This window comes from Adiantum capillus-veneris, chromosome 5, assembly GCF_014529385.1.
Source record: "Adiantum capillus-veneris isolate H3 chromosome 5, ASM1452938v2, whole genome shotgun sequence".
NCBI lineage: Eukaryota > Viridiplantae > Streptophyta > Polypodiopsida > Polypodiales > Pteridaceae > Adiantum > Adiantum capillus-veneris.
This window is the reverse complement of record NC_140935.1, coordinates 4,625,532-4,649,171: the sequence shown is the minus strand read 5'-3', so window position 1 is coordinate 4,649,171 and position 23,640 is coordinate 4,625,532. Positions and strand designations below refer to the sequence as shown.

Here is a 23,640-nt window from a genome sequence, read left to right as displayed (position 1 = left end):
ATATACTCCGCCTCGGTTTCCGACTCCGACTTGGGGATGTCAGATTCAATCCAGTTAGGAATATCCGCTAGCAGGGAAAACCTATTTTGATTCCTTGGCCTACTAGCGCCTCCTCTGGAGTCCCTCGGGACCTTGCTAGAGGGGGGTGCGGGAGGAGCCGGGGAAGCTTTGGGTTTCTGAATGGGGTTCTCCTTGGACCCCTCCTTGTTAGAGGAGGGAGATTTGCTGGGGGCCTACGTCGTAGGAGCTTTACCAAGGCAGTTTATGACGAAGCGACCTTTTTCCCCACAACTGAAACACGCGTTTGGAAGATACTTGTACACAATGGGTTGATCCAAACAGTCGCCTTCATCCGTGGCTATGGTCATTGAATCGGGTAGAGGCTTAGAAAGGTCCATTTCAATGAGCATCTGGGGATGCCAAGAAGGGTTGAAGTCCCTTTGGGGCTTTCCACCCAGCACCTTACCTAGCCTACCACCGATTTGCCTGAGGTGGTGTTGAAAGTGAAGCGGGAGATTGGGTAACTCCTCCCAAACGGGGTAGTTCTCTGAGGCAGATTTATCCGGGTTGAAGTTGCGCGACCACTTGAACATGCAGATTGGCGAGGATCTGAGCACCCAATGCCCCGAGCTCAGGATTTCGAAGGCCATCTTCGGGGTTTTGAACATGAAAAGGTAATGGTTTTTGGGTAGAGCTTGTATGCTTTCAACCTCACACCCTCTGTTGCCCCATTGGTTCCTGACCCACGCTCTCAGAACTTCGACAGGTGGGCGTGGCCCCGCCACCAAGCCGATAAGCGCCATGTTTTCTAGGTCTTTTTCTACCTTTCTTACTTACGCAGCGGGAAGGATAACCATAGGCTTACCTCTAGAATCAGCTCCCTCGCTGTGTCGGTGGTGAATACATGGGGTACCGTATGGGGAGGGCCAATGGGGGACCTCAAGAGCAGGGCCAGAACTCGGGCTTGCTGTCTCTGCAGGAGGACCCTTTGAGGTGGCATCCCCGTTCTTCCAAGCCTCTTGAATCTGAGGTGAGGCCTTGGGGGAGATTTTGAAAGACTTGCTACGTGAACAGGCTAGAAGGGCATTCTTGGAAAGCAGGGCCAAGATTTTGGCTTAACAAAGATCTGTGCGGTAGCGCGTTAGAAGGAAATCTACACACACTTTTGACAGGTTCTCAATTACTCGCCCTCCCTCATCTTCCCCTCCCAACTCTGCGCCTATTTGTGGCACACTCTCAGCTAACTGCCGTTTCCTTATATGGGTGCGCAACGTAACCTTCATAGCTTGCATGCCGTTTTAACCCTCCCATCATTGCTTGGAAAGCTTGTACGTATTGTGAAGGATAAATTGTAAAGTCCTCATCCTAGCTCTATCGCATGCGAGCAACAGACGGATCCTCCAAGAGCTTCATCGGATCAAAGCAATGCACTTGGAGACATCCGTATATTATAGGCAAGGCAGTAATGCAAAACCACACATCCTTGATGATAGAGCTCTGACATCATATGACTGAGAGAGAAAAAAAAGACCCACCTGATTTGAGAAAAAACATCAACTTAATTTTCCTTCACTTTTTGGCTTGCCCAAAGGGCTAAGGTCATAGTGATGTGTTCCCTTTTTGTTAGTGAAAAACCTTATGTATTTTAAAAATTAAAATAAACGATAAAAATGTTTGATTGGTTAGTGATGTAGTGAGCACTCATGAGAAGGTTACTAGTGGTAGTGCGTGGGTGACAAAAGATATCGAGATAAGATATTTTTCAAGATTATATTGAATGTGCTCGGAAATAGAGTCTCGCTCGAGCAAATGATGGAGGGGGGTAGCAATTAGTCCCGAGGAGGGGGGACATACAGTACGCCTTCAGCTACTGCTCCTGCTCTTGCTCTTGCTCATGCTTTGCACACGTTCCCCGACTGCATGTCGACGATAGACACAAGAAGCACCTCATGAAATGGTGCAAACTACTCAAGACGAGAGAGAGCACCGTGCACCTCAACACGAGATTAAAGATTAAAGATTTTCCTCTCTAGTGGGAAACAGTCTGTCCCCCCGCCTCGAGATTAACTGCTGTCCCCCTCCATCATTTGGTCGAGTCTCGACACGAGAAAAGAGGAGCCAGACTCTATTTCCGAGCACATTCAATATAATCTTGAAAAATATCTTATCTCGATATCTTTTGTCACCCACTCACTGCCACTAGTAACCTTCTCATGAGTGCTCACTACATCACTAACCAATAAAACATTTTCATCCTTTATTGTAATTTTTAAAATACATAAGATTTTTCACTAACAAAAAGGAAACACATCACTATGTCCTTATCCCTTTTGGTAGGCCAAAAAGTGAAGGAAAATCAAGTTGAAGTTTTTTCTCAAAACAGGTGGGTTTTTTTTTCCTCTCTCAGTCATATGATGTCAAAGCTCTATCATCAAGGATGTGTGGTTTTGCAGTACTACCTTGCCCATAATATACCTAGGGTTGTCTCCAAGTGGTGCATTGCTTGGCTCTGGTGAAGCTCTTGGAGGATCCGTTTGTTCCTCGCATGCGATAGAGCTAGGATGAGGACTTTGCAATTTATCCTTCACAATACGTACAGGCTTTGCAAGAAATGATGAGGGTTAAAAAGGCATGCAAGCTATGAAGGTTGCGTTGCGCACCCATATAAGGAAACGGTAGTTAGCTGAGAGTGCGCCAAGAGTAGGCGCAGAGTTGGGAGGGAAAGATGAAGGAGGGCGAGTAATTGAGAACGTGTCAAAAGTGTGTGCAGAGTTCGTTCTAACCCGCTGCCGCATAGATCTTTGTTAAGCCAGAATCTTGGCCTTGCTTTCCAAGAATGCACGTCTAGCCTGTTCATGCAGCAACTCTTTCAAAATCTCCCCCAAGGTCTCGCCGAGCAGATTCAGGAGGCTTGGAAGAACGGGGATGCCACCTCAAAGGGTCCTCCCGCAGAGACAGCAAGCCCGAGTTTTGGCCCTGCTCTTGAGGCTCCCCATTGGCCCTCCCCAGATGGTATCCTGGGTATTCACCATCGACACAGCGAGCAAATGGTTGTTGACGACGAAGGATCTGATTCTAGAGGTAAGCCTCTGATTATCCTTCCCGCTGCGTAAGTAAGAAAGGTAGAAAAAGACCTGGAAAACAGGGCGCTTATCGGCTTGGTGGCGGGGCCACGCCCACCTGTCGAAGTTCTGAGAGCGTGGGTCAGGAACCAATGGGGCAACAAGGGGTGTGAGGTTGAAAGCATACAAGATCTACCCAAAAACCATTACCTTTTCATGTTCAAAACCCCGGAGATGGCCTTCAAAATCTTGAGCTCGGGGCATTGGGTGCTCAGATCCTCGCCAATCTGCCAATTCAAGTGGTCCTGTAACTTCAACCCGGATAAATCTTCCTTAGAGAACTACCCCGTGTGGGTGGAGTTACCTAATCTCCCGCTTCACTTTCAACACCACCTCAGGCATATCGATGGTAGGCTAGGTAAGGTTCTGGGTGGAAAGCCCCAAAGGGACTTCAACCCTTCTTGGCATCCCTAGATGCTCATTGAAATGGACCTTTCTAAGCCTCTACCCGATTCAATGACCATAGCCACGGATGAAGGCGACTGTTTGGATCAACCCATTGTGTACTGTTTGGATCAACCCATTGTGTACAAGTATCTTCCAAACGCGTGTTTCAGTTGTGAGGGAACAGGTCACTTCGACAGAAATTGCCCTGCTAAAGCTTCTCTAACGTCAACCCCCAACAAATCTCCCTCCTCTTACAAGGAGTGGTCCAAGCAGAACCCCATTCAGAAACCCGAAGCTTCCCCGGCTGCTCCCGCACCCCCCCTAGCAAAAGGAGCTAGACTCTATTTCTGAGCACATTCAATATAATCTTGGAAAATATCTTTTTTTTTTTTTCGAGAAAAAGATCCTTCTATTAGTTAATGAAAGTTGCCCATAGGGCTACATCCACCTCTGCAAGAGAGGGCTACAACAAACATGATGGGGAGACTCTCCCAATGAAAAAACAACATATATACAATGGGGCTAAATCAAGAGATGGGAGGAGGGAAAAGCCACACAGGTGGACAGTAGTGCCATCTGAGCACCCCTTGGACCATGGAGTAAAACGGCCCAGGGCGCCAGAGACGAAGGAAAGCCTCGCGGTGCTCCCGCATGCGGTCGGAGCTGCCCTGTAGTCCCTCAAGCTGTCCTTTGAGAGTATGTATCAGCTTTAGCCAAAATTCACGAACAGTCTCTGCTCGTGGTACAAGGCGAGCCTCAAAGATGCGGAAACAACGGGCCCGCCAGATGAACCAGAGAGCTAGGCCGCTGATGAGCTCCCAACACTCCGCTCTCTCACTGCTCCACTCCTGTGGAGTAAGGTCTGTAGCAGGTTGGAGTGTAGGTCGACCCCCCTGCATCACTATCATCGTGCTGGTCGAAGATAGCTTAAACTGAAGTGCCGGGCCCGTGAGGGTGGACCAAGCCGCCGCCCCCCAAGTGTACTGTCGAGCCGTGGAGAGGGCAGGCATCAGCCAAAGAACTCGTAGCCACACCTGCTGGGCCGAGGGACAGTCCCAAAGACAGTGTCGCTGACTCTCCACCAACTGGTCACAGGTTGTACATGCGGCTGAGAGACCACTATGTACAAGCCAGCTCCCTACTGCTCTGGCTCTGTGTGCAACCAACCACTGGAACAAGGTGACGCGCCTCGGCTGTCTGGAGTCCCACAGCCTCTGCCAAAAAGCTGCCAAGAACTCAACAGTGAGACCCTCCTCCAGCCAATGACGTGTTGCAGCGGGGCGGGCCTCTCTCTATGCTGCAAGTATATGACGTCCAAGCCGAACAGTGTACTGAAAGAAAGGGACTCCTAGGCGGTCTGCAGAAGAGAATGGGTCCCTCCATAGCCACTCACAAGGATCCCACTGTACTCGTGCCAGTGGACAGCACTCCCAAGCCCATAGCCTCCAGTGTCCTGTCTCAAGAGCTGCTGGGTCAGGGTCTATGACGCAAGTCCTCCCACAGATTCCCACAACTCGGATCCTCTGGAAACAACACTCTGCTACCTGCGGGGCCTCTACTGCAACTCTCTGTAATCGTCCCCCACCCTGAAGCTCGAAGAACAGGGCTCGGACAGTCTCTGAGAAAGCTCTGACTGAAATGAGAACCTCCAGTCGTGTGAAGGCTCCCATCCACCGGGTGCTACTGGCTCGAGAGGCGTGAGCCAATCAGCTGGAACTGACTCTGAGATGTCCTGACACATGCTCTGAACCCCTCTCATGCCCTGTAGCTGGACAACCTGCACCTCCTCTGACAAACCTGTGAACTCTAGCCAGTCACCTAGAGAGCGTGCAGGACTTGCTGCCAAGGGACCCCAAGAAACTTGAGGCCTACTCTCAACCAAGTGGCCTCTTTGAGTGCTTACCATGGGGTTCCAGACGAGGGGCTGCCGTAGGCGCTCCTCCGTGCACGTCGGTTGTCGCTGCTCTAGGCCACGCCGCAATAGCTGCCAAGAACGAAGCAAACTCACAGCGAATCGGTCCTCCAGTCTCCTGCTCAAACCAACTCGGCGCAACTCTATAAAGATCCATCTGGTCGAAGGTTGCCAAGGGCCTCCTGACTGAGGCACCTTGGCACGAAGCCTCTGCAACAAGAACTCCTTCCAGGGCTCCTCGCCTGGAAGAAGTCCTCTGACGACGAACTTCCCAAGAAGGGTTCTGCTCTGCTGTGCTGGATCAATGATCCCAAGCCCTCCCTGAGAACAAGGAAGTGTGATGACCGACCAAGCCACCTTGGCTCGGGCAATCTGAGTGTCGCGACCTGACCAAAGGAAGTTCCTGATCAGCCTCTCTACCTGGCTGATGCAAGAACTCGAGAAGATCCAGCAAGAAGTGATGTACCACATAGTCGCCAACAGCACCTAGTTGGCAACTACTACTCTACCAGCCAGTGAAAGTCGTGCTGAGCTCCAATGTAACAGCTTCCTCCTGATGGACAGGAGAAGAGGAGCAATCTGCTGCTTGGGGGACAAATCCAAACCAACGTGACAACCCAAGTACCGAACTGCAGTCCCTGGAGGAATCCACCTGAAACCCTCTCCTGGCATCCAATCTGGCACAGGAGCACTACCAACTGAGAAAGCCACTGTCTTTCTCCAGCTGATCAGTGCGCTCGATGCACAGCAGAAGGTCTCCAAAGCCTGCCCACATCTGTGTAAATTGGCCTCCTGGCCCTCTAAGTACAAGGCTGAGTCGTCGGCAAACTCAGCGTCCAGAAGCTCATCTCCCCATATAGGGAGTGCTAAGCCCCTCAAACCAACCTGCTGTGACACCAAAAATCTGCTCATCGCCTCCGCATAGAACAGAAAGAGAAAGGGGGCAAGAGGACAACCCTGTCTGAACGATCGTGTGAGCATGAAGTGCTCACCTCTACCTCCTGCCAAAAGCACCTGACTGTGGGCCTGTCTGTACAAAGCTAACACCCCTCTGATCCAAGCCTATGAGAAGCCCATCCTGCGTAGCGTGCCCTCTAGAAAGTCCCAGTCAACTCTGTCGTATGCCTTCTCAAAATCGAGAAGAAGAATCACAAGGTCCTCCCCACGGAGCCGTGCAAGGACAAAAGTGTGTGCAGAGTTCCTTCTTCTTTTCCTTGCCTCATCTGGCTTGTTGCCTCTTTCCATTCTTGTCACATGGAACCTCCGCACCAGCGATGTGCGTTTGAACCCTTCAACCACCTTCATTTCAGCAGGTATTTCTGAAAGGCCGTTGCAGGCGGTTCTATTATTTTGCTTGCATCTATTCGCCCTCCCCCATTGTCCCCTCTCAGTAGGTGAGAGAGCACACGAAGACTGTAGATGGAGATGATGGAGGGCACTGACATAAGAGAGTACCTTTCAAGCAAAACAAACAGAATGAAAGGAATAAACATCGTCACTGCCTAATCATATGAGACGTTGCCCCTTAAATTACTAATTTTCTTCCCTAAGATTGTCGCTAAGCTCTTCTCCTTCCAACTATATAAACTTTTCATTGGGTGTGACCTCAATCAATCCTCTAAGAAAAGCTATGGACTAGTGTAAGACTCCTCTATTTTATGTTACTCTTGTTCTATGCGAGTTTTTTGGCTTGCTATCGAGGGGCTATATATTTGTATTCCCTTCGGATCATCTTTATCTGGCATTTCCTCGTAGGGAAAGTTAAGACTTATCAAGACCTTCAATACGCAGAGGTAAAACTATCTTGACATTTTTGAAGGGATCAAAGACGGCAACAATGACATTTATTTCAGCAAGAGTGTGCGCGTATGTCGCATGTGTCAATGCAAGGAACTTGCCGATACACCGTGTGCGAGCCACAAATGGCTCCAAGCACACAACAAGCCTGAACTAGTAAGCTCAAAGAAGGCGATGGTGTGTCACTCACCGTGCCGTCGTCGCAATCTCGATCGCACACACACTCTCTCTCTCTCACGTATACACACACACACACAAGGAGATGAAGAAGAAGAAGATGGAGATGGAGCAAGAGGACAAATGAGAGAATGAGTGAATTTTAGGTTTAGTTGACTTTTATATGAGCTCACCCCATTCACACTTGGGCGTCCATTCTTAGCAAACTAATCCCTTGAATGTTCCAATTAGAGTGCGCCTCTCATTTGCGATCACTCTTACCCTTTTCCTATTGGACCGACAAGCCCGGTACCTGACTCTACCAAGTAAATAATACAACGTCCGTTGTAGGTGATAGGGTGTCCGTGAGCCATGAGGGTTAACATGCCCCCCTTCCTGATGTAGATTCCGTCCTCGAAAGCTATTGAGTTGAAGCTCGTTCGTCGAGGTGGAAGAGTAGTTGAGATGAATGTCCTTAGCCTTCTTCAGTCACTGCAAAATCAAACAACATTGGCACAGTAATTGTATTCTCATATAGAATTAAAAAGTATATGCAGTTGTAGGCAAACAATGTGATTGGTAACAGAATTTTAAACCATTTGTCAGCAATAAACATTAAATTGCAATATAATCAAATGCATAAACAGATGTAAAGGTAAAAAATTTAACAAGTCTGGGGTCGCTAATTTAACGGTCGAAAGGCACTAGAGATCGACTATTAATACCATGGGTAAGCTTCTTAATTTTCTCTGGTCAATTAAGTTGTTTAATCGCGAGAGCCAAGTATTTCATGTTCGAGGGCTGACTAGAGGTTATACCTAGAAGACCTTGTAGTTAAGCTACGATAAAAGGAATTTCTCATGAAATCATCGCCTGATTGATTACCTTTTCTTTGACCCCCCAAAGTCTTTTCACAGTGATTCAATTTTGATGTGTGTGCTTATTTTGTATGCCTTGGGTTTTTTGCTTTTCAAGGAAAAGCGTCCACACTGGGAAACCCTAGGGCTCTAGTACCATAGGCGATACATGTGAGTGAAGTACCCAATCAAGCTGAGATTTCTCTTCCAGCTTAAGATTTTACAATGTGGCACTGTGATTTTTTGTTTGTTCATTTTCAGCATTTTAATTTTGTAACTTGGGGGGTCATATAACACTGATACACCTCCCCAAGCTCATCACACAAGTAAACTCCCTTTATAATACTTAAGCTAAAGGTCAATAGGGTCAAGCCCACTAGAAAGCCCTAGTACATTTCACACAATGCTGCCTAAATCGGATTAAGAACCTAAGTAACCATTGATTATTAGGAAGGCATTCCCCATGGTATTAAGAGAAGGTCTCTAACACCTAGCTTGGTCAAACTAGCTTAGTCGGTCTGCTTGATTTTTAAACGTAGACAAGTGATTATGACAAAAAATTACATTGAATTTAATGTTTGGTACTAAGCAAATGCGATGAATATTATGCTACCAATCACAATTAAAGCAGACAAACATGGATGCGAAAAGGATAAGGGGCAATGCTAATGGACAAGAAACACCTGTTTGTGTTGATGGTCGCGCTTGATCTGAAGTGTGAACGAGAGAAATATTCCATGAAGGTCCAAATCCTAACCACAGCAACACGTTCCTGTACACACTAAGAAACACAAAGAATACCTCTAAGAGGCACATCAGTGGGAAAAAGGAACTTTGCTAATCACTCAAATCTAAAACAAAAACACTCCTATCGTACTAACTCTATCTACCCTCCATCACTCGAGTGATGAGGATCAAAGGTGTTTATGACATAGGTTTCTGCTTCAGTGTACCGGATGTGAATGTGTCGGTCTGGTCAATGTTTTCACTTTTATTGTGCATACTCGTTTGCTAATTGCTCTTGCTCTTTATTTTTAAATTTTTTTGTGAGTATAAGGCTTTATATGTAGATTCCCTAAGATTGGGAGATTGAGAGGTCAGGGAGGAAGGTTGAGAGGGGAGCAAGTGAATGATGGATGTCAGCAAACACTCCCCCCTTCCTTGGGTAGATCATACCGTTTGAAATGTGGTCACCCTTTGAAACCAATTGTTCCAGTTGGTAATAGGTGAGGATTTTTGCCAGTAGTTTTCTATTACCTTAGGTGGCTCATCGAGTTGCAAGGGTGGTAAGATACTCTCCCAGGATCGAACTTGAAGTGGTTCATCAGGTGATTCTTGAACACTAGGAGGTGTGGATTCCTTTGTAGCTTTATGGAGGTCCACTATTGTAGGTGGAGGCTGTGGAGAAGCTTTTACCTCTATGGATGCATTACATGAGGAGCTACAAGCTTCATGGGACTCCCTCCTTCCTGAGATAGGTGGAACAAATTGTCCTTTCTTTGGTACCCAAACTAGCTCTGGAGCGGGTGTGTAGCATTCTGTGATTTTTTTCTTTCCATGATCGTCAATTCGTTTTGGAGCTACGGGATTGGGCTTACATGGGTCAGGTGACAAGTAAGAATACAATCTACGCTTTGGCACCCAGATTTGATCATTTCCTTCATAGTAGCCTTGGACTTCCAATAGTTTTTTGAAAATCCACCGCCACGTTTCTTTACATTTCTTGGAGCATATGTGACGTCTCTTACAAGGCCTCTGTTTTTTAGCACTAGCTATGGTCGGTAAAGAAGCTTTAGGGACCCACTTGTATATTTTCTTTGTTATATGAGGATGAGTCCTGTTTGAAGCTATATACATTGCTTGTAGCATATTTAAGGGCACGGGCATTTCATCCCCCTCAGGTGTTACCCAGGTCGTCCCCCTGTTTTCCCAAGTGTCTGTGGTTGCTGCTAGGTGGACCCAATCCACATTGTCCGACTCAGTCATCCCAGGTTGTACATCCATATAAGGAGAATCTTCCCCAACATCAGTGTCCGCTTTACACGTGTAACAATACTGCAATGGGGCCGAGTGAACTGTGGTGTCAGATCTATGATCAATTATAAACCTGTTTCCTAGAGGATGTGCTCGACCCGTCACAAGATCTACTTGAATGACAGAATCTTGGAACTGCAAGTAGACATGGTTTTTAGATCAGTCATGCACCATTTTCGCTTCCCTCATGAAAGGACGTCTTAAGATCATCTCCGATGCCATAGTGTGTTTGGAGAAATCCATAACGATAAAGGTAATCCTTATTTTATGTCCAAAGACCTTGATCTTGAGATCTTCTAGCATCCCAATAGGTTTAACAATAGACCCATTTGCCATCTTCACTACTATGGTTGTGGTCGCAAGGTGAGGTCTTCCCATAATTTCCCAGCAATTTTTAGTCACAATGCTAACCCCAGCGCCACCATCAAGGATTCCCTTCACAGTTAATTCCTTAGTAGTGATTGGTATAGTTGCATTAGATTCATCACCCTCAAAGTATTGTCCCAACTTGTTAACGGGTATTTCTATAACAAGGTTCTCATCTAGGTTGGGTTGTGGATCTATGTATTCCTCCTCTATTGGCATCTCCCCAGCTCCATCCATCTGTGCAAATTGTGGTAGCCCAAACTTCAGTTCTCCATTGAGGAGGGCTCGAAGAGCTGAGACTAGCTCAGGGTCTTTATATAGTTTGGACATGATGGTGGTTCTAACTTCTGAAGACATGAAATCCATCAATTTGGCAATGTTTAACGGCACCTTTTGGCCTTGAGTCCCTTGACGTGGGGAAGATGGGATCTCCATTTCTTCGATAGGATCAGGTAGTCCCTCTGTAAACATTCTTTCCATCAAGAAGTGAGTATGTCCACTTTTCGATGACTTTAAGTCACTTTCTTCTTGGATGACACTAGGTATGTCCAAGGGTCTATGGACTTGGTGAGGTTGTTGTTGCGTAGGGAACACGGTGTCTGTAATCTGGATCTTCCTAGGTGCTGGTTCTAGATCCCTTTGGGTATCTTCTACCAAACTCCTTAATTGCTTGACTCGCTCAATCTTCTCTGTAGGGTTTGGGTAAGTTCCTATCTTCTTTTTGAATCCTGGCCATTGTGGCTCATGAAGATCTTCCTTGTTGGTTTCTATCTTAGTGGTTGTTTTGGTCTCCATGGTGTCTGTTGAATCAGAATCCTCTTCGTGTCATTCATATATACGAGGTCGTCACCAGTCCCTATGTTGGTCTTTGAACTGGGGTCTGACTTCGTTGCTTTCTGCGATCTCTTTCTTCGTGTTTTCTTCTTTTTCTGAGATTGGGCAATTGATGTCGTGTCTCTTTTCTCAAGAATATAATTTTGTTTTTGGAGCATCGATCGTGTGAGTACGTTTACTGGTACCACAGGTGTACTTGGTGATGGCTCCTCGGTAACTTCAATCAAGTATAATGGCGTGATCTTCGGTGCATTTGGATTATTTGGACATTGGGCAATCAAATGATATATGCCACATCGATTACACATGAGTATCGGCTTTGTAGATGTGCTTGCTTGATTGGTTTGCATTAGTGTGGCGTTCTTTTGTAGCCTAATAGGACACTCGGCTACACGATGTGGACCTCCACACTCATAGCATTGAAGAGGTGGTCTCTTGGCAGTGTAATTGATATTTTGGCCTCTTGCCGCAAGAGCAGCTACTTGATATACATGTTTGACTTGTCCCCAATAGTCCTCCATGTAGTATTGTGGACTTTCTTCAAGCACATCCATCCCATAGGCGATATTAGGATCTATATCTTCCTCATAGCCTTCCAAACAAGAAATAGATGACTCACAACCCACTTGATTCACAGAAGTGATTCTCGGATGTGGTGGTTGCGGTCCTAGCATTGGAGGTGGTAAAGGTGTTGTTTAAACAACATTTTGGGCCCTAGGGACCATGTGTTGTGATGTTTGTTCAAGAGGTGGGGTCGGCATCAATGCAGGCACTCGAGGTGTGTGTCCATGCTAAGGTTGGTCTATTGGCCATCGCGCGCTTAAATACTATGCAATCCTTAGCTTGATGACCATACCATCCACATGCATTGCAGTTTCCATTGAATTTTACTCTAAAAGTAGGGCATTCACTGGTACTATGCGGTCCATAGCATACTGAGCACCATTGCTGCTCCCTTCTTGGATACATATGATTTTTTTGCGGAGCACGATTGTCTCTAAGACTCTCTTGAATAGCCTTGGTGAGATTTGTTAAAGTCATCTCCTATATCTTTGGCTCCTTAGCAATAGGCTTTAGAGTCATTGATTGATGCCCTGATGCTTGCGAGCTAATAGATTTAGGCTCAACAGACACTCTTTCTCCTTGAATCATTAAATTATCCTCCAATTGGATCGCATTGGTGGTGACTGCTTCCCAAGTGGTGATACCTCTAATGACTAGGCCATTGTAGATATCCTCATGTCGTAATCCCCTAATGAATCTATCAAGCAATTGGTTATTGTTGAAGTGCTTATTTGGATTACATCGAGAATTCAAATGCTTCAAGCGACTTATAAAGTCTCTCACCGACTCTCCTTCCTCTCGTTGGGCTTTCTGGAGCTGAGAGGCGACACCCCAAAGTACTCCCTCTCGTATGTATTCTTTTAAGAACAGTCTCCTAAGAGCAGGGTAATTCGTTTTTTCTTCCACCCTTAGGGTTTTATACCAATCCCATGCCTTTCCACTTAAGGTTAGGCTTAAAGCATTGCTCTTATGTAGGTCATTGTGTTCTCCTAGAGAATCGCATATTTGTTCAAACACTTTGATATGCTTTCTCACATCCTCGTCCCCACTAAATTTTTGTGTGAGCTTGGCTATTTGGACTGCCTTACCTCTAGGCTCTCTATCAGGCGCGTTACGCATATTCTCAGCAATAGATCGACCAATAGCTTGAGCAAATGTTTCCAAGTCACCTAAATGAGCAGGCACCGTGGGTGAAGGCGCTCCAGAGACTACATGTGGAGTAGGTATTGGCATTGGGCTTGGCGCATAGGAACCCCTTGGGTTCCACGTTGGGTACGATGTTGTGCCATGTGGTGGTCCATAGTTCATATGGGTGGCCCTAGGCATAGCAGACGTCGGATGTGACATGCTAATGCTAGCCGGTATAGTCCCATAGAAATAAGAACTTGTGTATTGTGGTTGTGGAGCATAGGTAGTTGAAATAATAGGAGGGGTAGGGACTACATGAGTGTGATGATCCATAGGTGCATACGATTGATACACACTTGTAGGTATTGTTGCAAGTATTGAGCTACCATGTAGTGGTGCTTTACTAACAAATGAGGTCCATGGCGTGTTTCTCTTCATGCCTATCATTGGGGTAGGCATGGTAGCTGCGGTGTCATCAAGGGAAAGATGAGCTAGACTTAGAAAGGTGAAGCTATCACTTGTGGGCTCAGATTGCGTTGAGACCCTTGGAGAAATAACATATGGAGGATCCATCGGACTTATCGAGGGAGTCTCCATTTGCGATAAGGTAGGTTGTTTAGCCTTTCCTGTATCCAAGAATCTCATGAGACCCGCTGAAGGCATGTTGATCCCTTTGTTCTGTCTCTCTAACTCAATGACCCTATGGATGACTTCACAAACTCTTTGTTGTTGATCCTCCACACTAGTAGCGCCCATTGTGGATTGTAGGACCTCTAACCAACCCACGTGATAGGTGTGATTTGTGTATAGGTCGGTCAGAGTTTCCATTTGTAGTTCGTACTCCCAGTTCTCATTTAAGAACACTCCATCTAGGATTGAGGTGCTAGGGGTGTCCTTTGAGGTAGATGAAATGTTGCTTTCTAGGGGTTGGTCCTTAGTGGTTGCTAAGTCTGGAGCACTTGATTGCTCTCCTAGCAAAGATATTGACATAGACCCTTTCGATTGTAACTCTCTTCGTTGCTCCGCCTTGCGTAAGCTTTGAATTTCCTTTTCCCTCGCTGCAAGGATATATCGCTCAACCTCTTGCACTTCGGCAAGGCTTCTACCATCGGGTAATATGACCTCGTAGGGAAATAACTCTGAAGAGTCAAGAGGTGCAGTGAATGAAGTATTCACGTGCACATTCTCTAACGATATAGGGTCTACGTTTCGCACGAATGGAGAATTTACTTCCCCACCCCCCTCATTTACATCATTAGCTCTATGTTCGGAGCGAGTGGCTCTACTAAAGGTTTCCTTCAAGCGGCTAAGCACACTCGGCCCGGACCGAGGGTCCATGGCATGCATGTCTTGGCTCGAGCTATCGGGATTAGGCATTGGGAAACCCTCCATGACGTCGTAGTCAGAGAAAGAGTCACTAGCCGCTATGTTCGGGTCTTGGTTTATATTACCTTGGGTCCCCGTCGAGGGTCCAGAACCTAAAGTAGGTGGATATTGAGAACTCGAGTAAGTCGAATTCTCTCTAGTTGCTCCGTCTCTAGCACACGACCAGAGCGCAGATGCATGTACCTTTGGCACCCTACAAACGTCGGCGAATAACCTCGAAGGTTAACCGCTTACCTTTTTTAAGCGTCCGTTTTCACTCGTTTTTTACTTTTTTAATGTTTGATTTTTTTGATTAAAGTGTGTGATAGCTCGAAATGAGCATATCACTTAAAGGGTCGCTGTGTGCTTTACAACACAAGTTTCGGGCATCTGAAGTTCCGTTGGTCCTCAAAGAATCGATTTTTAGCTACGTGTGAAGCTAAAATTCGTTTTTTTAAAAGGTGGCCTAGGCCTAGGCCTAGGCCTGAGCGTGAGCTTGGGCTTGGGTCTGGGAGATATTCTCGATCCCGGTCCTACCTTTAAAATTTGTTATTTTTTTAAATTTTTAAAAAAAATAAAGGATAAGGTTGCCGCGGCCTGCACGAGAGCACACACACACTCTGTCTACCTACTTCTAACTAATACACCTACTCTTACACACTAACACTCTCTATTAGCTCTCATAGATCTACTTCCTACTTACTGTATACACAGAAAACTAACTATTTTAATACACAGAGAATAAACACAGTACCTTTGAAAACTCCATTAACAAAGAAAACTAACAACTTGCTCAATTATTCTTACAAAACTGTTCAAGGCATCCATTCACATGACCCCCCAGTTGACATGGCGGTTTTGCAAAATTTATCTAGAAATCCTTTGATGAAATGGCTAAAATATAGCTACCTAATTTACATCTTTTGAGCCACCAACGGAGCGCTCTCTATTGTTGTTCCATCGCTGCCCCCCTTCCCCCCCCCCCCCCTCGCTGCTGCCTCCCGTCCCCCGCCTGCCCTTGCGCGCATCTGCCCTGCCCAGCCCGCCCGCCCGCATGCATCAGCCCAGCCCAGCCCGCCCTGCCTGCCCTTGCGCGCAGCAGCCCGCTGCCCTCACCTCGCGCTGCCCCCTTCTCGCGCCGCCATCCCCCTCCCCTCCTCGCTGTTGCCTCCCGTCCCCCGCCTGCCTTTGCGCGCATCTGCCCAGCCCAGGCCGCCTCGCCTGCCCTTGCGCGCAGCAGCCCGTTGCCCTCACCTCGCGTTGCCCCCCAGCCCGTCCGCTGCCCCCTTCTCGCGCCGCCATCCCCTGCCCCCCCCCCCCCCCCCCCCCCCCCCCCCCCCCCCCCCTCCCCCTCGCGTCTTCGTCATTCCCGAAGGTTCCTGCACTTGGCTCTGCAACACTGTTTCTTCGGACAGTGCTCGGCGTGCTCGGTTGCAGAGTCTCTTCACCGTCCGCTTCTTCGCCACAGCAGTAGGCACAGATGGAGGCTCCAGCTCCGCCACAGAGGGACTCATCCGAAGCCCCCTCGCCCGACCCTGCTGAGCCCACCATTCGACTTTCTCTATCGTCGACAGAGCAAGCGAGCCTAGCCGCTGAGGTTGAGCGTTTGCAGGCGACTTCGGTCATTTGCAAAATTCTCGGCACCCGTCCTAGCAGAGGAGAGCTGCGAGACCTTCTCCAGGCCCGCCTTCTCACAGAGGTGGGCAAGATCTTGGATGTCCAGATTCTCGGACGGGGGTACTACCAGATCGAGTTCGAGACCTCCGAGATGGCTTCCAAGGTCATAGCTATGAGTCCACTGGCCATCCAAGCATCACGCGCCCACTTTCGACAATGGCGACATGGTTTTGACCCGACTTCGGATGTGCTAGTAGAGGAGGCAGACATCCCCATCTCAGTCTGCTTTCCAGGTCTACGGAGGGAGTACCTACCACTTCTCTCCAGGATTGGGTCCGTCATCTGGACTGTCCTGGAGTCACCTCGTACGGCACCATCAGTAGCCGCCAAGGCGGCTGGCATCCCCTCAGTTCGAGTTTTGGTCAGAGATACCCACACGCTCCCGAAGGTCATCTTTCTGCCTCGGGTGAGTGGGGGTTGGTTTAGACAGAGTGTGGAGTACTCGGGTCTCCCGAACCAGTGCTTCATTTACAGACAGATGGGCCACCTAGTCAAGGCATGTCCACGGAGGAGGCCATGACTTGAGCCTCAGCCCCAGCCTGCCAAGGCTGGGCCGCAGCCACAGCCAGCGGCACAACGCACAGATTCAGAGCCACCCTCTGAGCCTGGGGCTCAAGCGGAGGAGGGGTGGCACCAAGCCCGTGGCCGTCGACGCCAGGGGCCACAGCGACAGCCTGGCACTCAGAGTGGCCCTCAGGTGCCTACTCAGCAGCAGTGGGTTCCCATGGGGAACCGCTTTGGTCCTCTTGAGCAGGAGGAGCCCCCTACGCCAGTCTACACCTCCGCTTCACCCTCGCCAGCCGCCCCCCCCTTCTGAGTTCCCCTCCTCCTCCTCATCCTCCCTCCGCCCTTTGCTCTCGTCCACTCCCCACCTCGTTCCTCTACCTCTGTCGCCCCCCCCCCCCCCCCCCAAGCTCCTTCTTTCCCCCCCTCCTGCTCCAGTTCCACAGTCTACTTAAGAGACTGGTCCCTCGCCGGTGGCTAGGAGATCTCTTGGCAGCGCCTTTGCCACGAGTCGCCTAGCGAGGAGGGTCAGCCCTTCTTGCGGCCCCCTTTGCAGATTCAGACATCTTCCCTTGCAGCTATCCCTCGTGGTCTTACGAGCATTGACCTCCGACGCCGCTGGGATTTCTTCGACTATGGGTTCACTCGCTTTCTTGAGGATTCCGCAGCAGACCACGAGGCAGCCTGCTTCAGGGTCCATGCTTTGTTCCGCGCCGCTAGGGGGACAGAGGCCTTGGACTCGGCAGTTGGTTTCTCCTTCCCCCTCTGTGGTAGGACCGAGACAGAGTGGTCCCTCGACTTAGTGGTGGGATGGTTGCATACACAAGTTCTCCAGTTCTCTCACCACATGGGAGAACTTGGAGTTACAGATTTGCTGCAGACTTTGTGGCCACTGGCCAAGTTTGCGGTGACACCCCCAGACTTAGCAGGATGTAGGCACATTGTGGTGTACTTTTTTGCTGATATGCAGTGTTTGCCTTGCTATGTATACATTCATGAGGACTCCTGGACAGAGGAGGTTGCTTTACGCACGGCTCGCTCTGCTTCGGCTTGGGCTAGGCACTCACTGCAGTCTCGCCTGTCTAGAGGACGCTCGGATGCAGATTACTCCCCATCCAAGCCAGCCTCGAAGATAGCCCGTCTTGTTCTCTCTCGCTCCCCATGAGGATCGTCTCGTAGAACGTGCAGGGACTAGGTGGGCCCCAGTTTCAGCGACAGCGGGGCCGATTGCGTCAGGAGATTCAGCGTTGCCTTGTGGGAGGAGAGATTGATCTCCTTGTGCTTCAGGAGCACCATCTATCTGAGAGCCTTATTCGGCGATGTGGTCAGATTTTGCGTGGACGATATGATACCTTTTGGTCAGCTGCTTTTGGACCTGGAGGCATCCAGGGTGGGGTATGTATGACTATTGCGGACTCATTGCAGCAGACTATTGTGGGCAGAGGGATTATTGTGCCATGCAGGGCTCAGTGGATTACTATGCAGGTTAAGGGTGGCCTTGTGGGCTTCCTGACCATCTATGCGTCCAATGTGGCGAGTGCTCGTGCAGAGTTTTGGTCACAGATTGTTGAGTCTTTGCCACAGGCTGACCATTGGTGTGTAGGAGGGGACTTCAACATGTTGGAGGACCCTTTTGACAGGATTGGGGACAGCCATGCTATTGTGCATGGAGTCGAGTTAGCAGCTTGGAAGAGGTTGTGTATGACTTTGAGGGTCTCGGATACATGGAAGCACTCTGGCTTTTTGAGGCCTCCAGAGAGTCTTGCCTTCTCTAGATCGGACCGCAGAGTGGGAGGAGTGAATCTATCGCGGATAGATCGCTCCCTCTCCACAGCCCGACAGTACAGTTAGGGGGCAGCGGCTTGGTCCACCCTCACGGGCCCGGCACTTCAGTTTGAGCTATCTTCCACCAGCAGGATGATAGTGATGCAGGGGGGGCGACCCACACTCCAGCCTGGTACAGAGCTTACTCCACAGGAGTGGTGCAGTGAGAGAGAGGAGTGTTGGGAGCTCATCAGTGGCCTGACACTTTGGTTCATCTGGCGGGCCCGCTGTTTCCGCATCTTTGAGGCTCGCCTTGTGCCACCAGCAGAGACTGTTCGTGACTTTTGGCTATAGCTGATCCATACTCTCAGAGGACAGCTTGAGGGACTACAGGGTAGCTCCGACCGCATGCGGGAGCGTCGCAAGGCTTTCCTTTAAATATGGCGCCCTCGGCCTTTCTACACCACAGTCGAGGGGGTGCTCATGACACTACTGTCCACATGTGTGGCTCTTCCCTCCTCCAATCTCTTGATTTAGACTCATTGTATATATGCTGTTTTTGCATTGGGAGAGTCTCCCCATCATGCTTGTTGTAGCCCTCTCTTGCAAAGGTTGATATAGCCCTATGGGCAATTTTCATTAACTAATAGAAGGATCTTTTTCTCGGAAAAAAAAGAAAAGAAAACTAACAACTTTAATACACAGAGAATAAACACAGTACCTTTGAAAACTCCATTAACAAAAAAAAATACACAGTACAACACCAAATCCCTCTTCTCAACACACATCCTCCTTGCTTACCTTTCCTACAATAGAAATTACACCACGGAGAAGCACAGAGTGCTACTCGAGCTTAATGTATGGCATTCCCAAGCAACGACGCCAAAAATGTGCGCGTATGTCGCACGTGTCAATGCAAGGAACTTGCCGATACACCGTGTGCGAGCCACAAATGGCTCCAAGCACACAACAAGCCTAAACTAGTAAGCTCAAAGAAGGCGATGGTGTGTCACTCACCTCTCTACACTTGCTTCGTGGAGGATTCCTCGTCGCGAAGGAGGAGGAGTTGCCGCTTCGCCGCGCTCAACCGCTTCGCCGCTGCCGTGCCGTCGTCCCAATGCTCGATCGCACACTCTCTCTCTCTCTCTCTCTCTCTCTCTCTCTCTCTCTCTCTCTCTCACGCATACACACACACACAAGGAGATGAAGAAGAAGAAGATGGAGCAAGAGCACTCTTCTATTGCACAAATGAGAGAATGAGTGAATTTTAGGTTTAGTTGACTTTTATATGAGCTCATCCCATTCACACTTGGGCGCCCATGCTTAGCCAACTAATCCCTTGAATGTTCCAGTTAGAGTGCGCCTCTCATCGGCGATCACTTTTACCCTTTTCCTATTGGACCGACAAGCCCGGTACCTGACTCTACCAAGTAAATAATACAACGTCCGTTGTAGGTGATAGGGTGTCCGTGAGAGGTGAGGGTTAACAAAGAGCGTGCTTTTGAGTGTGTGTTTTGGTGGATCTGGCTCATCTTATCTTGCATTTCTTGCATTCCTTGCCGCTGTTGTTATGACGGAAGTGCTGTGGATGTTGCTATGACTCGGGTATTCCTATTTTGCAACGCAACAGCCCGAGTAGGATAGTCAGCTAAGCATACCCTTGTCACGAGCTTGTTGCAGCAGCTACAAGAGACCATTTGAACCTCCTAGGCCCATCAGGAACTCAGAGTTGGCCAAGGTCTTAACACGATAGTTTCATGCAAGCCCATCCAAAGACAGGTTCTTGTGTACTAGCTTGCTTTTGTTTACACGTTTGAACTTGGAACGATTAGACTATCATTGGAGTGGACACACATTCAAGCAACATGCCACTCTAAAGGCCAAGGACTTTAGTCGTGACTTGTCGATCACAATTTTCCTCAATCATTGCCTGAGCATAAGCTTTTACATCATGCTTGTAGAAAAATCTAATGTGGCATGAAAAAGTCAAGGCCGAGCAAGACTTTGAGATGATTGCAACGTTGTATTTTGAACGTACGTGATGTTATCGTACATCTCAAATTTTTTAAGTTCATTTAGTACCGCACATCCTCGTAAGCATGCATTGCTAGAGATGGGCAACAACAGCCCTGAGGCCCTATATACGTTCTGAGATTGTCAATGCCACCAAATTTCTATGGGTTGATGGCAAAAGCAATTCCTTGAGTGGGTCCATCTCTCCAGGGTTTGGGCCCCATGTGAATGCCTGGAAATTGCCTCCATGGTCAAGTGTTTGCATGCATACAAATTCAGGGCAGTGGTTGTAGAGAATTGGAGACTTTATTGCAGTTTGCAGGTGTAACTCCAGAAGCTCTCACCCCAACTCCATTGATGAATTCGTGTAACTCCTCTAGACTCTACACAGGGGACCTCTTAAATGATGATCCAGACCTCAGTAGCATATAGGTACTGGAGCTCTCCTACAACAGACTGGGGGGCAGCATACCCAAAGAGATTAGTTATCTCACTGCCCTAATAATTTTGTGCCGCGTGCCATCCCTGCGATTCTTATCCATATCAGAACCATAGGAGTTCTGGTCCTCCCCTATAAGAAGCTTGAAGGAGGCCTTTGGCCACTTGCCAATTGCTCCTTTCTAAGCCTTCCAGCCTGCTTTTGAGCGTGAAAGGCAGAGACGGGGAGGGAGGCATGGCCCGCGACGCTGACAACCAATCATCTACTTCCTGCTTTGCTGAGAAACAAATGAAATGCTTTGTTTCAATTGTGTGCTGCCGTCCCTCGTGAACTGTGGTAGTGGAGGCACACAGATCATAGAGAAGGATTGCCACCGCCCTCGTCTGAACTCAGCCTTAGTGTGAGTATAGGGAAGGTGGAAGCTAAAATGATAGGCTGCATAGAGATGAGGGGATGAAATGGAGGCTGACATGGCAACACCAGAAGCAAATTGCATGCAGGTCAGCTCGAGGGCTTTGATTTCTACATCATGTGTGGCCGCTCCGTATAATCCACAGGGACATTAAGTCCAGCAACCTGTTGCTTGACAAAAATCTTGAGACTAAGAGTGTCTGACTGTGGCCTTGCAAGGCTAATAAATGCACTGGACATTTACCAGAGTGTGAGCACATTAGCAGGGACACTTGGCCATGTGCCTCCAGAGGACTAGAAAAGCTTTAGGTGGACTTTCAAAGGGGACATCTACTCATTTGGGGGTGATCTTGCTAGAGCTCCTCACTGGGAAGTGACCTACAGACGACGAATTTTTCAAGGACACAAATCTGGTAGGGATGTATATCTGAGGCACTAGATCGTTGGCTTCTGCAAGCAGATCATGGGGACAATCAATGTGAAATCCTGCAGTGCTGGCAGATCGCATGATTGTGTTCGAGACATTCCTTCCAAGTGACCAGAATCCGACTGGTAGTCTCTACGGTCAAGGGAGTTACTGTTACAGTGTGATGATCATGGAGGAGGCAACAATGCAGGAACTCAAATTTACATCCAACAAAGTAGGGTTAACTTTTTTTTTTTTTTTTTTTTTTGACACACCAGAGGGCCCACAGGGGGAGGTGCTTATCCCTTCCAAATATTAGCCATGTTACACGGTCTAGCAATGGCCAGGTGTGATGTACCGTCGGGAAAGAGCACGCGCAGGCATCACCATGGCCACCTAATTGATGCAGCAAGTGTTAAGAACGACGGAGAGAACTCATGGCAATGAGCTAGGAACCTCCTCCTCGGGTGACCCACCCCGGGAGGAGGATGCACTCAAGTGTCCAAGGGCAAGAGCCCTAGCAACGTGAACACCAGGTGAGCACAAGGTGTTCCTCACTACCTTAAGTTTGAGAAATCTGGCTAGGTCAAATACAGACAGTTAACAAGGAAGAATATTAAAGCGGTGCTTTTTGTATGGCCAGTGTTCGGAAAAAATGTGTCTCAGCTTAATATTGTGTCGTTTCCAATTTCCAAAATTCCGGTTGAGCGCAAGGGGAAAAGGCGCCCCAAAATAGAGAAAAATAGTGTAAAAACCTAAAAAAGTAACCTAATTTTCCAAATTTTCCTCTTGGCGAATTCAAGGAAATGCATTTTGTATGTTTGGGAAAATGATTTTTCCCGAGCACTGTGTATGGCAAAGCTGAAAAACATATGCAGTTTGTTAAGGACACTTGTAAAACAAGATATGCTTTATAGGCGTTAAATTACAGAAAAGAGAACCTTGCAGGCTAGTTTTTGCTTGATTCATTGTTGCTGATGTCATCTGTTGCCAATCCTGACAAGGTTCTTTGTCTTTGCAGGTATTGTTGTATGGTTGTCAGTAGCAGGACCATGATATCTCATCACGTCCTTGGCTTAAGTGGATGCATAGAATCATTGTCATAGGCCAAGCCCTTTCTTGGTGGCATGTCCACCCCTGCAATGCCAAGCAGCTTTTCAGGCACGAGAATGTCATATCTATCTCGTGTTATGTATTGAGCCTGCATGCTTCTAGATTCTGGTGGTTTTGAGTGCCATGCATCACCATGTCACCATTAAAGATTAAATGTAACATCTTGCATTACAATAATGGTTTGTAGATGCCAGACAGTCTTTGCTCAATGCCCTAAACCAAAAATGATATGTAGATGGGAAGTGGACCCTAAAGCTTGCAATCCTCATCGCAAGAGGTTCGAGATCGAGTGATACTTGGGGCGGGACTCACTAAAATGCCCTATGAATATGCTAGGAATGCATCTGTTGCTATGGCAAGACCAAACAAACAAAAAGGGTGGCAACTATAGATAGTGCCAGTAAAGGAATTTCCTATTTGCGCAAGTCAATGCACATAATTTCTAGAGAATAGGTCTGCAATTTCAAACTTGATTCTTACATTCCACTTAAAACACGCATTTGCCTTTTGAGATAAGAACCTTTAAAAAACACTTTCAAATCTACAATGAGCATTTGGTCTGGAGCCTTTTTATGAAACAAAAATAGCACCAAAGTTCAGATTGCAACAAATAACACATATTTGATGTACATAGCATCTCATGTGTAAGTCACAAAATGAGGTTGTGAAGATACCACCCCATGCAGTACAAATGTCGTCTTCGAGTCTCACATACAATTCCATGAACTTTAATGTATTTAATACCTTTTTAGGTCCCCCAATCCATATATATGAGCCACTTTATTATATCA

The 23,640-nt window shown here is 47.9% G+C and overlaps 1 long non-coding RNA gene across 1 annotated transcript in view; it reads left to right on the top strand.

Annotated features, from left to right (window-relative positions):
• The window catches only part of LOC147456812 (uncharacterized), an 80,174-nt gene extending 56,927 nt beyond the window's left edge, over positions 1-23,247 (top strand). Inside the window, exon 3 of the long non-coding RNA XR_015188266.1 lies at positions 22,758-23,247. This is a non-coding gene — a long non-coding RNA (uncharacterized LOC147456812). The remainder of the gene's footprint in view (positions 1-22,757) is intronic.
• Positions 23,248-23,640: the final 393 nt, after the last annotated feature.